The sequence below is a fragment of the Schistocerca serialis genome, chromosome 5 (genome assembly GCF_023864345.2).
Source record: "Schistocerca serialis cubense isolate TAMUIC-IGC-003099 chromosome 5, iqSchSeri2.2, whole genome shotgun sequence".
NCBI classification, from domain to species: domain Eukaryota; kingdom Metazoa; phylum Arthropoda; class Insecta; order Orthoptera; family Acrididae; genus Schistocerca; species Schistocerca serialis.
Genome location: NC_064642.1, coordinates 492787119 through 492804127, shown reverse-complemented (window position 1 = coordinate 492804127; position 17009 = coordinate 492787119). Strand labels below are relative to the sequence as shown.

The window sequence follows — 17009 nt, the reverse complement described above, 5'->3', positions numbered from 1 at the left end:
TTAGCTCAAGAACGTAAAGTTTTTCATTCACATTCGTGCTCGTTCTATTTCGTTTTATGGGGTTTCAAGGTTTAAAGGGGCTTTGTAAGGGTCCCCTTGGGATTATAACGGTCATCTGCGCATAGGACTGTGCACGAGCCGTGAGAAGCAAACGGCAGTTTGTTTTTCGATTTCGTCGTGAACAGACGTGCCTGTTTCAAATTTCAACATGTTATTCCGATCCGAGGTTAAACATGTCGACTGAAGAAGTTGCTGGCTCATCTGGATTAGGAGAAGAAATTCCTGAAGAATCCATTCATAGTTATCTATCAAAATTACGATTGAAGGACGCAGTCGTGTAGTATGAAAAGCTGTTGACGGAAAATAATTTAATATCATCGACATCTTCGTAAGAAATCTCTCGCGATGCTATGTTATTGTCCGAAGAAAAAAAAAATAGTGCTGGAGAAGGAATCGAACCCGAGACCTCTAGCGGAAGAGTCCGAGCCCTAACCATCTAGGCCAGACGGCGGCTCAGCAGTGGGCTAACATTTCATACTCATAACGCACCTAAGAAACTTTGGATCGATTTTTCCCGGGATTTTCCGGGTAGTGCGTCCTAATATTTTAACAACGTGAGGTGTTAGGGGTCCTCTTTCACCACACACAATTTCGGACAAATCCCCGACCCCACGGTCGTGCCGTCTCCTTGTTAGTCACATTACCAGCAGTCGATTAGTGCAGCTTTAGAAGCGCTGGCTGGATTGTTCTTGGTGACTTTATTACTCAGATGTCATGCAACGACTAAACCATGTTCGAAGTAACTGAGCTCTCGTGACCGACCCATTCTGCTGTTGCTGTTTCTCTACTGTCAACTCGATACACCCCATCTGCTTTTATGCCGGCGGGACAGTCTGTCGTGACGTCTAGCGGTTAATTCCACATTACAGAGGGATATTCGGGTACTTTTCAGCAGTTAGCGCACTCATCGACTCCTTCCTAAATGAGAACGATCGCGCCAAAGCTACTTGTACTAAGGAAGCAGATAAATATCGTTTCTATTCTTTCCAGTTAGAAGTTGACTTAAATACAAAAAGCGATGCTTCCGTTATCACACAGGATGATTGTTCCACAATAGGATACCGGACGAGGTAGCACAGTAGTTGAGGCACTGTACTGTCATTCAGAAGAAGTGGAGTTCAAACCCCTGTATGGCCATCCAGATTTAGATTTTCCTGTTCTTCCATCGTTTCCCAAAATCTCATAGCTACGGTCGATTTCCTAACCCACCGTCCTACGACCGTGTGCTCCGTCTGTAATAACCTGGTTCTCGACGGACTTTAAATCAAAGATTCCTGTCTGCATTCTACAAAAAATAGGTGTCGAAGATTAAAGAACCACTGTGTTGAGTCACACGGACGCCGCACTTCGCCCCATTTTTAAATTAATGATCGATCAGTACCCACTGTTGCCAGCATCGGTGTGGCCCTTCTTCTGAATCAATTTAATTATCTTTGTATAAGCAGCTTGGTTATTCATATATCTTTTACCCTTTTCTCCATATATAAATACCTCCAACTCTTCTTCTAGATGTCTCATTTATCCATTTGGCATTACTCGCTCACTTGTCTCTTCATTTTTCGGCGGTCTTGCCACTGTGAAAATTTGGCTGCATATTGTAATCGTCTTTTACTATTTACGGCTTTTAAGTCAATTCACAATTTAATGGTACGTAATTCAGAACTCATAATGTAACACTCTTCTTTCTCGATGCCCAGTACACTATTGCTACGCAGATTAAACAAATTTTCGTTATTGGTTAGTGGGTTTCAACTGTTTAAGTACACCGTCACTAATATATAAACTTTCTGAGGAGTTATCGCAAGGTGCGCAAAAACGATTAATTTTTGAAGTGAAATCGTTATTGAGCAAGACTTACCTTAAAATGCCTTCATGTTAGAAGTTTTTATGCTGTAACAGAGTGGCTATAAAATTGTTTGTTTTACCGTTGCAGAACTCGGGGTCAAACCGTGTCCCGAGAGGATGCTTCGTCGTATCTCCAGCACTGCCCTGCAACCTCTCACGTGAGTATTAACAACTCGTTAATGTTGCTTTGTTACAATACTGCACGCTCTGCGGTGTTTACACTTTTCCTTGAAGGGCAGCACGCCTATGTCTTACCAACTTACAGCTGATAGTTTATCTTGCAATGGCATTACCGTCATACTTCGTGGTTTATTGACGTTAGAAATATCATTAAAATAATGTAAAAGAAAACAATAGAACATTCTTGTCTCATTACGTACACTGTCAAAATGACAACCTCATAGCTGTCGTGCTTCGGGATACTGACACTTCATTAGTGTGTATGTCAATAGCATGTGAGGTTTCTTCGAACCACAGGTAACAATCGAATTTTTGCCTCTTGAAGATGGTTGTTTAGATGCCATTGAGATAATTTGACTTCAGAAACACGTTTGTAACTGAACCGCCAACGGATAAAATGGCAATAGCGTATGAAAAAGTGTAACAAAGGAAGGAAGCAAAAAGAAAATTGTGAATACATCATTCGCTGAATGGTTAGAATGAAATATTGTAGCATGTACTCCCAACTTTAAAAAAAGCACAATATCATAATCCTCAACATGATAAATTATACTTATACACACAATAGGCAGAAGAAGAAATTTCACCGATATAGATTGGGTCAAGATGCAACTTTCCACTGTTGCTCCAGCTCATAGCATCCCCGATTCTTTAAAGAATTGAACTCCCAAGTATAAAACAGCTTTGAATGTGTGATTGCAAATGAGTTATTGTGTTAAATGTTTGACGTTAACTCTTAGAATCCAAACAATATGAAAAAAAACTATTTAAACTTTCTTTACAAAATTAGTTTTTATTATCATAATAAACAACGAGTACCAGATGAAATTGCCAAAAAGGAAACAACCAATATCGTTTTAAGGAGGTGATTTCACTTTGGAATATAATGTAAATTTTTTTCTCAGTAATAACATTTACTACCGTAGTAAGCAACGAATAGAAGACGAAACTGTCGGACAAAAAGTAAACAATCAGTTGTTTTAAGGAGGTGGTTCCTCTTTGGAACCACTAGGAATACAGTTTTCAGCCACCTATTATTTCGTGTGGTATATTTGAAAGAAATTTCGCGTTTTTCCTAAACACAAACGCATTTATCGGATTTCCCATGAACTCATAATGCCTAATACAAATTACAGTCCTAAGTAACAACAAAAATCAGCCTAAAATGTAATAACTTTATATCAAAAGAACATGCTGCCCCAATAGTTTCATTGCGAAATTACTCATAAAACCAGTAGTACAGTCTCAAATTGATGTTACAATAACTTCTGGTATACTTATTTTCGCTGTCAATGACCTCCAGTATATAAGAAGGGTAAAAGAACTGACCCGCAGAATTACAGACAAAATTCCCTAACTTCGGTATCCTACAGAATCCTTGCAAAATATTCTTAGTTCGAATGTAATAAACTTTCTTGAGGCTGAAAAGCTTATGTTCACGAATCACTATTATTTTAGAAAGCGTCGCTCTTGCGAAACTCAGCTTGCCATTTTCTTACATGACATACTCCGAACTGTGGATGAAGGGCAAGAGGCAGATTCCATATTCTAGATTTCCGGAAAGCATTTGACACGGTGCCCTATTGCAGGCTGCTAATGAAGGTACGAGTACTTACGATAAGCTCACAGATATGAGACGGGCTCGAAGACTTCTTAAGTAATGGAACCCAGTATGGTGTCCTCGACGGCGAGTGTTCATCAGAGAGTCAGGAGTGCTCCAGGGAAGTGTGATAGGACCGCTGTTGTTCTCTATACAGGGTGTTACAAAAAGGTACGGCCAAACTTTCAGGAAACATTCCTCACACACAAATAAAGAAAAGATGTTATGTGCACATGTGTCCGAAAACGCTTAATTTCCATGTTAGAGCTCATTTTAGTTTCGTCAGTATGTACTGTACTTCCTCGATTCACCGCCAGTTGGCCCAATTGAAGGAAGGTAATGTTGACTTCGGTGCTTGTGTTGACATGCGACTCATTGCTCTACAGTACTAGCATCAAGCACATCAGTACGTAGCATCAACAGGTTAGTGTTCATCACGAACGTCGTTTTGCAGTCAGTGCAATGTTTACAAATGCGGAGTTGGCAGATGCCCATTTGATGTATGGATTAGCACGGGGCAATAGCCGTGGCGCGGTACGTTTGTATCGTGACAGATTTCCAGAACGAAGGTGTCCCGACAGGAAGACGTTCGAAGCAGTTGATCGGCGTCTTAGGGATCGCGGAACATTCCAGCCTATGACTCGCGACTGGGGAAGACCTAGAACGACGAGGACACCTGCAATGGACGAGGCAATTCTTCGTGCAGTTGACGATAACCCTAATGTCAGCGTCAGAGAAGTTCCTGCTGTGTAAGGTAACGTTGACCACGTCACTGTATGGAGAGTGCTACGGGAGAACTAGTTGTTTCCGTACCATGTACAGCGTGTGCAGACACTATCAGCAGCTGATTGGCCTCCACGGGTACACTTCTGCGAATGGTTCATCCAACAGTGTGTCAATCCTCATTTCAGTGCAAATGTTCTCTTTACGGATGAGGCTTCGTTCCAACGTGATCAAATTGTAAATTTTCACAGTCATCATGTGTGGGCTGACGAGAATCCGCACGCAATTGTGCAATCACGTCATTGACACAGATTTTCTGTGAACCTTTGGGCAGACATTGTTGGTGATGTCTTGATTGGGCCCCATGTTCTTCCACCTACGCTCAATGGAGCACGTTATCATGATTTCATACGGGATACTCTACCTGTGCTGCTAGAACATGTGCCTTTACAAGTACGACACAAGATGTGATTCATGCACAATGGAGCTCCTGCACATTTCAGTCGAAGTGTTCGTACACTTATCAACAACAGATTCGGTGACCGATGGATTGGTAGAGGCGGACCAATACCATGGCCTCCACGCTCTCCTGACCTCAACCCTCTTGACTTTCATTTATGGGGGCATTTGAAAACTCTTGTCTACGCAACCCCGGTACCAAATGCGGAAACTCTTCGTGCTCATATTGTGGACGGCTGTGATACAATACGCCATTCTCCAGGGCTTCATCAGCGCATCAGGGATTCCATGCGACGTAGGGTGGATGCATCTATCCTCGCTAACGGAGGACATTTTGAACATTTCCTGTAACAAAGTGTTTGAAGTCACGCTGTTACGTTCAGTTGCTGGGTGTTTCCATTCCATGATTAATGTGATTTGAAGAGAAGTAATAAAATGAGCTCTAACATGGCAAGTAAGCGTTTCCGGACACATGTCCACATAACATCTTTTCTTTCTTTGTGTGTGAGGAATGTTTCCTGAAAGTATCTTTTTGTAACACCCTGTATACATAGTTGATTCGGCGGGCAAAGTGGGAAGCAATCTACGGTTGTTTGCTGATGGTGCTGTGGTGTACGGTAAGGTGTCGAAATCGAGTGACTGTAGCCAGATACAAGACGACCTGGACAAAATTTCTAGTTGGTGTGATGACTGGCAGCTAACAAACCAGTAACGTTCGGATTCAGTATTACCAGTGTCCTGATTGACACAGTCAAGACGTTTAAATATGTGGGAGTAACTTTACAAAGCGATATAAAATGGAACGAGCATGTGGGAACTTTGGTAGGGAAGTCGAATGTTCGACTTAGGTTTATTGGGAGAATTTTAGGAAAGAGTGGTTAGCCTGTAAAGGAGACCACATATGGGACGTTGATACGAGTATTTGGGATCCATACCAAGTCGGATTGAAGGAAGACGTCGAAGCAATTCAGAGGCGGGTGCTTGATTTGTTACCGGTAAATCGACCAACAAGTAAGTGTTACGGAGATGCTTCGGGAACTCAAACGGGAATTCCTGGAGGGGAGGTGACGTTCTTTTCGAGAAACACTGTGGAGAAAACTTAGGAAACGGGCATTTCAAGGTGACTAACGAACGATTCTACTGCCGCCAACATAAATTGCGCGTAAGGGCCAAGAAAATCAGATTCGAGATATTAGGGCTCATACGGAAGCAAGCAGACAGCCGTTTTTCCCTCCCTCTATTTGCGAGTGGACCAGAAAGCGAAATGGCTAGTAGTGATACAGAGTACTGTCCACCACGTACCGTACGGTGGCTTACAGAGTATCGACCGCAAATGAAGTACCTCGGTGTAAAACTGGATGTCTTTGTTTTGCAGCGGCATCGGTGGTTTCATGCCAAAGACTCTAGTACTTCAAATAAAGAATGGTGGCTTGAGACAGAAACCACTGGTGCTCAGATGGTTATGCATGTAAGCTAGGAAAGTTTAGAAAGTGTTTGAAATTATACGTAAAATTTGTTGGAAATCGCTTAGCTCTTTCATTCTCAAACACTGGATGAATGAAGTCCGGGTATTCGCGCGCCATCAGTTGCACTGCCTCAAGACAGTTTCTAACTGTAATACGTGTCTTACTGTTTTAAACTTTTAAATAAGATGTTCCTCTTAATGAGCAGATCATGTCAGCATTTTAAATTTTTAAATTCGATTAATAATTGGACTAAATATTGGAAATCAAATTTTTGTTGGACCTGGAAGCCGTTGGATAGACAACGTGTCATTGGTAAGGGGCTCCGGGAAATTCGCTTAGTAACATAGTTTCGCCAGCTGCCGTCTGGCTGGAAAGGAATCTCACACGAAGTAAATAGTAACAGAACACATAACTGGAATTGGAAATACGCTCTATAACTTTTAAATCGTAATTAATAATTCGGAACTTCTGTTGTAACACCATTTTACTAATGCATGTGTACAGACGACCGTTCCTGCGTCGTAATGAGGTAAGAATTTGCCACACACACCTTCAGTTTTCCCTAGACAGCTACAAATAAAAAAGACAATATTGAAATATGTAATGTTGCCGTATTGTCAGTGCCAATTTGCAGAAAATTGTATTTAGGAATGATCGATGTTACGAAGACAGAAGCAACTAGGATAAGTAAGCTTTTTGACAAGCAGGGTATCTGTAAAACAGATTTATTGTTCAAAAAATAAACTTAAGGTGGACGATGTGTGAATACTGCAGGAAAATTACGACTAACAATGTCCACTTCACCACTTGAATCACTTGTGAAGCGTTACAGTGAGAAACCAAGACAATATTGATAGCCTGTTGAGCAAAGATCCAGTCTGACTTAAAACTACTGGACAACATGATTGAGGATCAAGTGGCGTCCTTCAGCTATATGGATCCTCAGACTAACCTAGATGATGATAATAAATATGCAGATATAAAAACGAGATAGATTTGGACCTTTATCCAACTACGAACAAGAATTTCATTGGGTTATTTTCAGAGACTTTATAAGGCAGCTTGCCTCGTCCTATTATTTACTGTGAAATTCCCTACTCTTGTCATTTCTAGTATCCATTTATTCGTCTCTCTCTTTCTGTTCATTTAGGCTAAGTGATTCTTATCGCTAACCGTTGGGCGACTCTCAGGCTTCTGATGGTTTGCGCATTGCAGTCCCATACTATAAAACAACACGTCAGCCTACCTAAAAAAAAAAAAAAATCCAAGGGAAATTCAACCTTGGAATATTACATTAAATTACAGAAATAGTCTGCTCTAGGTAAAATCTGTGCCTTGATTGCTAACGTGCTGAAATTTCAGAACAGTTTTTCATATATCTGATATTCAAACGGTAATTAGTCGTAGCACTCATACGTAATAAATCTTTCCACTTTTGGCGACCTATTACGCATGAAGACAAAAAAGAAGAGACATTCGCACCATGCCTCGGATGTAAACTTTAAATACGTATCCCAGATGAAGAGATTTAAACATGGTTCACTATTGCAGTAATGGGAAGATCTCGCTTTACATGATCATGGGACTTGAAAACTCGTTAACTGCAGAATGACTATGTCGATGCTCCACGGACGGGCGTGATAATGAATTCCTTATCAGGATTCGAAGGAAGATTTAAAAGATAGTGAAGTAGCAGTACTTATCAGATAGATGAGTACCTGAAATTCCGAAAACTTCAGATAACATGAACTGGCTAGAACACGACCGAATTACACGGAAGAGGGAAGCGTGTGAGCGCGCGTTGTGTGTGGTGAGTATTCGTTAATAGTTCCTTCTGTGTGACAAGCTCTCTGTTTTCAGACCTTCGGTGGCTGCTTATAAAGGACACTTTCTCTGCTACGTATTCTTATTGTGGTGGACATCAAAATCATATCACTCACAAGGATTCAATCGTCGTCAATCAGATGAACAGCTAACGTCACAACAGTTGCGAAATAAAAAGTTCTATTTACTGTCTTCACAGCAACTTAACGATACAGAAGTCACCGTGCACAGTTCAGTAAGTAATCTCTCCTAGACTGGCTAGAGATGCGTTTTGAAATGTTTTATTGTGGGGGCAGGTTGCTAATTATGGATCAGGTGTTGTCTTGGTACGCTCGACATAAGCTCAATTACAACCAAATCCGTGTCTTGAAATTTCGCAGGTCAACGATTGAGCTCTGCGAACTCACGTTCGTTGGGGACTGTTAGTTACATAAGGTCTTGTGCTACGAATGGCGGTAGAGGTCCCATACGAGTAAGGTAGATATACGGGGGCTGTAGAATGTCCTGGACGTACCACTGTGATGTCTCCACGACCGCAAGATCTCTAGGGAATCTGTAATTTAGTCCCTTGTTCGCCACACTGTTGCGAATATTATCTGTATCAAGACAGAACGGAGATTAATCTCTAGTCTGGTGTGTAGTTGCGGCGTTCCATTTACCAATAACGACATGACATGTGGCACAGAGTGGCGCACATGCAATAGATAGGTAAACTATTCGTGCCTCAGTTACGCATGCCCCCACTTTTTTGTTACCACTCTAATAAATATTTTCATAGCTATAAAAAATTCACAATCACAAATTTTAGAACTTTCTGTATGGGTTTAGAAACGTTATGGGACTGGGAAAAATTATTTTATAGTTTTTATTCCGATTTAAAAACGTTATGTATTAAATTTATTTGTATTAGAATAATCATTTCTCATATATTCGTTCACTAATTTTACGCTTTATGGCGATTGTGACAATTGCTTCTGTCATTGGCTCTTGGATGAATATGATGTCTTAGTATGCTTGAGTTTGCTCATGGTGTATCAACTCCAACTGTGATGTACACATTTTACCAAAAGTGTATACAAGTCCCCGGTGCTTCCGTCCACTTTTTTTGTGAGTTTCTCAATTGCATTTGCGTCATGGCTACACTGTTTTTCGAAGAGCCCTTCGCTCTCATGATTAGAGTTTTTGCGATCAAGTGCATATTTTTCCAACATGCCGGAAATGATGATACATTGCTTCGGGTTAGCTTTGAGGCAGTTTTTGTACATTTTCTTCTGACCTCAGTCTTGGATATTACCCTTAGTTAGTTCACAGTGGAATATACTTTTCTAAATGGAAAGGTGAGGCATATGACCTCATATTGAATACACTGGAGTAAATACATCGCTAAAATGCTTCTGCGCACGTGCTGCAGCTCTTTCCTGGAATGCTGATGTTCGTGCGTTTATCCTGCCGAATAAATTCCTAGATGAAACTTATTGTCAGATCAAAGTAGCTCGTTGCCGGGTGATTAATACTGCCAACCAAACCTGGACTCAGACACGCTTCACAAACATTTTGAAACTGCCAGAACGTTTCTTACAGGCTGTAGCGGAATGCTTGAATCTTAAATTTGCGTACAGATTCAAACTGCGTAACTAGCTGAACAAGCACTCTAACTAAGAGAAAGGTACTGCCAGATTGAAACTTTGAAGTCGGGACGTGTCTGTGTAGCTCAGTTGGTTAAGAGATGACTCCACAAAAATTAAGGTTCAGGTATCGGATCTCGGTCTGCCTTGCAATTTTAATCAGTAAGCGAGTTTCGTAAGCTCACACTCCGCTGCCGAGTGTAATATACGGCCTGCAGTTTTCAAGATGTATGAGTCGCATATCTATTCGAATACTACAAGTATTTTAATATGGCGTCTCTAAAGACACTATGTCTCTCAATCATACAAGAGCCTCGGAAGTATGCCGTAAATCAGGTGCATCTCGTCACATGATTATTATTTAACAATCTGTCACACACAGCGTTCCAGAATCTGCTTCAGCAGAAAATTTAATATTCTGCAATTGATATCGGCTGACTGGTTAGGTCATAAGATACTTACTGCAAAATTCTGCCCTTCCTAACCATTTGCCTAAGTCTGGGACACATGTCAGATTGGATAAACTAAAGAGAATAAAAGTATTCGAGAGGAACAGTGCGTACCGTCAATGCGTTTGTTTAGTCGACGTGGGAATGGCACAGAGACTCTAGTAAACTGTAACACATTTTATAGGTTGGTCTCAGTATGATCTGTACCATCTTGAACCCAATCCAGGAAAAACTCAGGTAAGTGCTTTCCACTTACGATACAGAAAAGCTGAAAGAAAACGTAATACTAACTGGATGGGATCGGAAATTCAGCACTGTGGAAGACCAAAATATTTGAGAATTACCCTGGATCACACCATTTGTTTTGGGACACACTGTAAGGGGTCCAAAACTAAAAATTTGCATCAGAAACATCTTTAGAAAGCTGCAAGTACTACTTGAGGAGGACTCTCCAGTCCACTGCGCTGGTACTCTGGTTTTCTGTGGGAGAGTATAGACCACAAGTCTGGGGAGCTTCGGTTCACACCAGACATAGGACGTGGCCTTACCCGAGTTAGTCCGCTTATTTAAGAGACGCTTCAGACCAACCCCGTGGCTCGCATTGCATCCCCACCCATATCACAGAGTGGCAGAAGAAATAGAACGGAATAAGCATATTGAAAGCCCAGAGCACTTGATGTACACACCTGCAACATGTCGCCTTAAGTCCAGGAAAAGTATTTTGCAGCGAACGTTACCATTATACGTCAAGCCAGATTCCATACGCGTTTGCCTGTAGTAAGAAAGTGCACCTAAGCAAGACTACTTCACTCCAAGGGAGGGAATTAGCTGCGGTTTCTACCTACTCTACACTACTTGGAGAATCATGAATATACTAAGAACAGGAGTATCGAGGTACATAACATATTTGGTCATGTGCCGGTATGAGAACGTTACGTGCAGTTGCGGAGCGGGGCACCTAATCACCTACCTCATAGTAAGCCAAAACAGGGCGAATCTTGCACTTAGATGTTTTAAATGTCACCGTGAAGAGCATAGAAGTTCGAAATTCTGTAGAGAAAAGAGTAATCATTTTTTTTCTGGACACATGAAGTAAGTATTACAACAAAGGCGTTGCGCACCATGGAGAGCTTTGCTTGCAAGATTGTGAAAGGCAACTTTTCAAAGTGAGTCAAGAAACATACTGTTCTTACGACATAAAATTCACGTGTTGGCCACGAAGCTAAAATTTGAGAAATTCTGGCTCTTGCAGTGTGACACCGACCGTGTTCCTTCCCAGCAACCACACGTGAATGGTTCAGGAAGGAAAACGGGAGGATACACTGGTACAGCACGCACTACACAGTGATGTGGCGAATACGGATGTAAATGTAACGTGCGTTAACAATTGTGTAGTTTGTTCTCTGATTGTGTATTTATGACGTTGTCATCAGTATAATGAAGACCCACGACAGCTATTAGTTCCCTTTTCGGTTGTTTATCCTATAGAGACTGTACATATTTTAAAAAAATGCTTTGATCCACAAGATTATGAACATTTTCACATGACATGCAGTTACAATTAGTCCAGTGAAACTCTCAGAAAAAAAAGCCTGTACCTTGCAAAAGGTGGGGTAGAAGATTTTTTTTTTAACTCGTTCATATTGTTGGAAAGGTTAGAAAACCAAGTTTTGCCAACAAAATTTCTCTTGGGAAAACTTTCTGCAGTCAAAAAGCTTCGCAAGTTTCGGACTTTTTTCAGTTTTTTCAAAATATCTCAGTTTCATTTGCTCCTATCGCTTTGACGTCTATTTTCTTTTTTAAAGAGCACAAAACTCTCTAAAAATTTGGTTTTTACTATTTTTTTCTACTCCCAGTATCTAAGGCGCTACAGCGCGTCAAAAAATACCAATTTTTCAAATTTCGAGCAAGGAATAGTTGGTGACAATAGTTGGTGACAATTTCCACGATGTAAAGTTCCGTAGAAAAGATAAAAGTTGTGACTCTCCTTTCTGCGTTCAATTCTGTAAAAGCTGGGAGCACTAAAATTACTCCTGTTGATCCTTTAACTCTTTTCCAAAGGATTTGTTTAATGAAACAAAGTGAATAAGAGTTAAAAGCCTTTCTGAAATATTAACTTGCTCCTTACCCAATGTCCCTATTCTCAGAAAAAGGCATGCGAAAAGGAACAAAATCTTCATTCTACAATGCCTTCGTTCCAGTGGAAGATGTGAAGTCAGGTGGACCGAGTAAATTTTTTGTCATTGATGGAGGGTACCTTATCCACAAAGTGACTTGAAATGTTTGCTTCAAGTCAATATCCCAAATCTATGTTTCTTACCTGCAACGTCATTTTGGATCTCAATTTGCTATTGTATTTGATGGGTATCCATGTGAGGGAGACAAATGTAGCACAACGAGTGCTGAGAGGATTCGTAGATCCAAACAACATTCTTCGGTTGACGTTGTGGTTGAATCAGAGATGGTGAACCAAGTCCCTCAGGACAAGTTCTTGTACAACGAACGAAACAAGATGCGTTTGATCACACTTCTTAAAATGGAATTTCTGGAGTGTAGCATTGAAGTGCACCAGGCACAAGAAGATGCTGACGTTATAATTGTAACATCTGCCATTTCAAGAACCAAAGATTTTGGAAGTGTTGTCATTGTAGGAGAAGATGTTGACCTGCTTGTGCTCATGACCGCTTTGGGGGCAAGGCATTGAAAACTTTATTTTTCTTAAAGCCAGGAAGAGGAAATGCAGAAGACAAGTGGTTTTCCACGCATCTTACAAGTTTGACAGTGAATATATTCTGTTCACTCACGCCTTTAGCGGATGTGATAAAACATCTGCTTTTTTTTTGGTCAAGGAAAAATTAAGTGTTGCAATATTGTTGCGAAAAATGAACCCCTAACCTCTGCGTGAAGAAATAATAACTGCAGGAAAACAGGTTACTATCGTATTGTATAGTGGAGGTGTCAGCAGTTCCCACACACTAGACCATTTGCGGTACCAGCTATTCGCCAAGTCTGCCACAAAAAGCAAACTGAATCTTGCACGGTTGCTACCTACACAAGATGCTGCGCAACATCATTCGTTGCGGGCTTACCAGCAAGTCCAAAGTTGGATGGAAAACTGGGAACCTCCTGAGAAATGGGGCTGGAATCACAGTGACCACGGTCCAATACCCGTTATAATGAGCCAAGATCCAGCACCTGAAGCACTTCTTCACATTGTTTCATGCTCATGCAAGCTGAACTGTGGCGGAACGTGCTCCCTCAGAAAAGTGGGTTTGAAATGTTTTTCAGTTTGCAAGAAATGTATTGGGGTCAACTGTGAAAACGTGCCAAAATTTTTATATGAAGACAGTGAAGAAGATGTTATGGAGGATGTTGAGGAAACCGCTGACGAAACCAACGAACTTGCTGAGGCTGACTCGCTGTTTAAAGAAGAGGTCAATCTGGGATCAACTCTATGTACAGACCCTGAATGCGTAACTCAAGGTGTTTCTGGTGACACTGAGGAACCTGGCCCATCAAAACGTTGGAAGTGGTGCTCATATGTCTCAAGTGCGCTTAAGTGCAATATTACAAGTATTACACACCAGAACCGTCAACATTTTTTAGTAACTGACAATGCATTTTAATTGTAATAAAGTTACTTATTTTTAATGTCAACTGTGTGGCTTTTATACACAAGAATAATTACCTACCTAATTAGGTTGCCTATTGCAGCTAATAATAGTTCAGTTTCCTGAGACAATTTATTTTGTGTGTGTGTGTGTGTGTGTGTGTGTGTGTGTGTGTGTGTGTGTGTGTGTGTGTGTGTTTATGTCTCTTAATGATGTATTTTTATATTTATAGTTTTACAAATATCAGGGCTGAGGTGGCCCATAGTGAACTTCAGGTAGTGATGTAAGAATCACAGTAATTGGGTGCCGAGCAATCCTCATGTTGTATATAGAGGAATTGAATACCTGAAAGTGAGGTGGTAAATTCCAACGTATAACATGATGTGTAATGTATTTATACTACACAAACATGAACTGAAAAAATAGTGCTCAAAAATTAGGTATCTTACCACTATGCTCAAAATTTGAAAAATTGGTATTTTTTGAGGCGCTGTAGCGCCTTAGATATTGGGAGTAGAAAAAAATGGCTAGAATCAAATTTGTAGAGAATTTTGTGCTCTTTAAAAAAGAAATTAGACATTAAAGCGATAGGAGCAAATGAAACTGAGATATTTTGAAAAAACTGAAAAAAGTCCGATATTTTCGAAGTTTTTTGACTGCGGAAAGTTTTCCAAAGAGAAATTTTGTTGGCAAAACTCGGTTTTCTAATCTGTCCAACCATATGAACAAGTTGAAAAAATAAACTCTTCTACCCCACCTTTTGCAAGGTATATCTACTATTTGACTGGACTAAATGTATTACTTCGAAAAGCTAATATAATGATTTCGCTATTTCATCCACGCTCTACTGTTCACAAATATTGACTCAAAATTTTTTATGGAACTGACGTGTATTTATGTTTAATGGTTGTTTGAAAGTGAATTAAAAATTGATACAGACATGCTACATGCCTACTCAATCTCTATAAATAAAAAGTATTTTATGTAATATTTGGCATTTCCCATTTTTGAGCCAAATTATAATTTACTGTTAATACTGGCATTTTCGTACGATTTCTAATTAAAAATAAAAAGTTATTATTGTTGTTAAAAAGTTTGGTACAATGCATGTTATTTGATAAAATGTTCAAATGTATGTGAAGTCCTAAGGGGTCAAACTGTTGAGGCCACTACTTAAACTAACTTATGCTAAGAACACACACACACACACACACACACACACACACACACACACACACACACACACACACACACACACACCTCTAACCGCGCGGCGTTATTTGACGTTTCTGATCGTTACGTTCTTACGATTATGAAACTTCAACGCTACGTATCCAACTACCGACCTCTAATTAAATGATTTTCAAGTGTGTTGTATTGAACAGTTCTCGGAAATCTTCCAGTCTTCAGAAGCGATTTTTTCGAGATATTTTTCTTTTTAATATCATCGTACTATTTTAGGGACGTGATGTCCGGCAATGATCTTCAAATTCGTAGGGCTTGTAAGATTTATGTATTTATTTACGAATGTCTCCTATCATTTAAAGTAACTACTGTTTCTACCGTCGTTGATCATGTAGTATTAAAAAGTTTTGAATGTTTAACTGTTTGCCTCGGCAGGAAGCACAGGGTTTTATCTAATTAGTTTCAGTCGCCTCATGGAGATACATCTGTATACAGCCGTTACATGGACGTATAGCTAATGCACGGATGTATCTGTTCAAAATGTCGTCTGGTAAGAATTATTCCTACTGTTCCAAAGTGGTCAGTCTGCCGGTAGCTCCCGTGTCCGTTAATTTTTGGGTTGCTTTCAAACAGAGATTTTTTTTATTTAGGTAGACGTATCGGTCGCAGTGTTCGTATCTTTGTAAGACTGTACCCGCAGTACAACTGAGGTAGAGCTTGTTCCAGCACATCCCGGTTGAGACCAGTATTAGGATTAGTGGCTGTCAATTTTTCTCGTATAAGTAACATGATCGATTTCTTAGGCGCCACTTGTTGTACAAGCAGTACTACAGCATTGTAAAGTGGCAACGTAATGTCTTTTCGCGATTCTGTGGAGTCCACAGAAACAGTAATACCTAATAACATGATTTTTTGTACGAAATGCGTCACCTCTCTCTTAAATCGGCTCGCGTATTCATAGCAATCAGTTTCAGTACACCGTAGTATTGGAAAATAATGAATGTTGGTCTTTGTGTTGGTCCCCTGTAGGGTTTGACCTCCATTTTTCAAAATTTTCTCGAAGAGCGAGCCATTTGGGGAAGGGCGCCTTACATGGTGCATCGTGCCCATCATGCACTGAGACGTATCGCAACCTTCGTTGACGTGGATCTGCACTTCTGCTCACTTTCCAACTGTTGGGCGAGGTCACCCTCCTGGGTGCGTATTTTTCCATCAACTCTGCAGCATCGTTTTCTACGCTGACAATAATATTGGACTTGTTTGCTTGGCGGCACCTGATATCCAGCACGGTAGCCAGTCCGTTGTGGTGGGGCCACCACGTACCCAGCTGGTTGTAGCCCCCTGACCACACAGGGATCTCTCTGCTGATACCTGCGCTGTTAACTCCTCACGCATGCCGAGGGGTAGATGCCCATCCCCTTGCGGCATCGGGACCTCCGGCAGTGACCACCCTGTCTTTGCTGCGGCTGGGTGGCGCACGTGGTCGGAGTGGATGGCATCAGGGTGGATGACACGTGGTGAATCGTAGTACATCATCTCTTGCTGATGGTCAAACACCAGCAGTCTCTAAGCGTTTATGAGCTCAATTCACTGCACAGAAGTACGACCCCAAATCGTTCCTCTCCCTGGCCACACCATGGGAGGAACGTCAGGCTAAGGATGGCAGCAGCTCTTATTCGCCCAGGTACCTTGTATGTTCGAGAGCTGATGGGGAATCTTTCATGACGATGAAGCCTCAATTTTTTGTTTTTAGACGACAAGTTTGGGGAGGTGGGGGGGCTTGTCCAAAATGAGATCTGGGCCAGTCTTGATCAAAACAGCATTGTCTGCCCAGTCACAGACATTACTCGCTTGTTACAGGCTCGGGAATGTTTGTGTAACCATCACGCCCCATAAGAGCTTAACTATGGTCCAGCGTATCACATTTCTTAGGGACCTTTATTTGCAGTCCGACGATGAGCTGCGCGCGAATTTAGAACGCC

At 41.0% G+C, this 17009-nt stretch overlaps 1 protein-coding gene across 1 annotated transcript in view; it reads left to right on the top strand.

The window, feature by feature from the left end:
• Positions 1 to 17009, top strand: part of LOC126481676 (F-actin-monooxygenase Mical) — a 561514-nt gene that overhangs the window by 116942 nt on the left and 427563 nt on the right. Inside the window, exon 2 of the mRNA XM_050105609.1 lies at positions 1994 to 2063. The gene's annotated coding sequence lies outside the window, so the exon portion shown is untranslated. The remainder of the gene's footprint in view (positions 1 to 1993; positions 2064 to 17009) is intronic.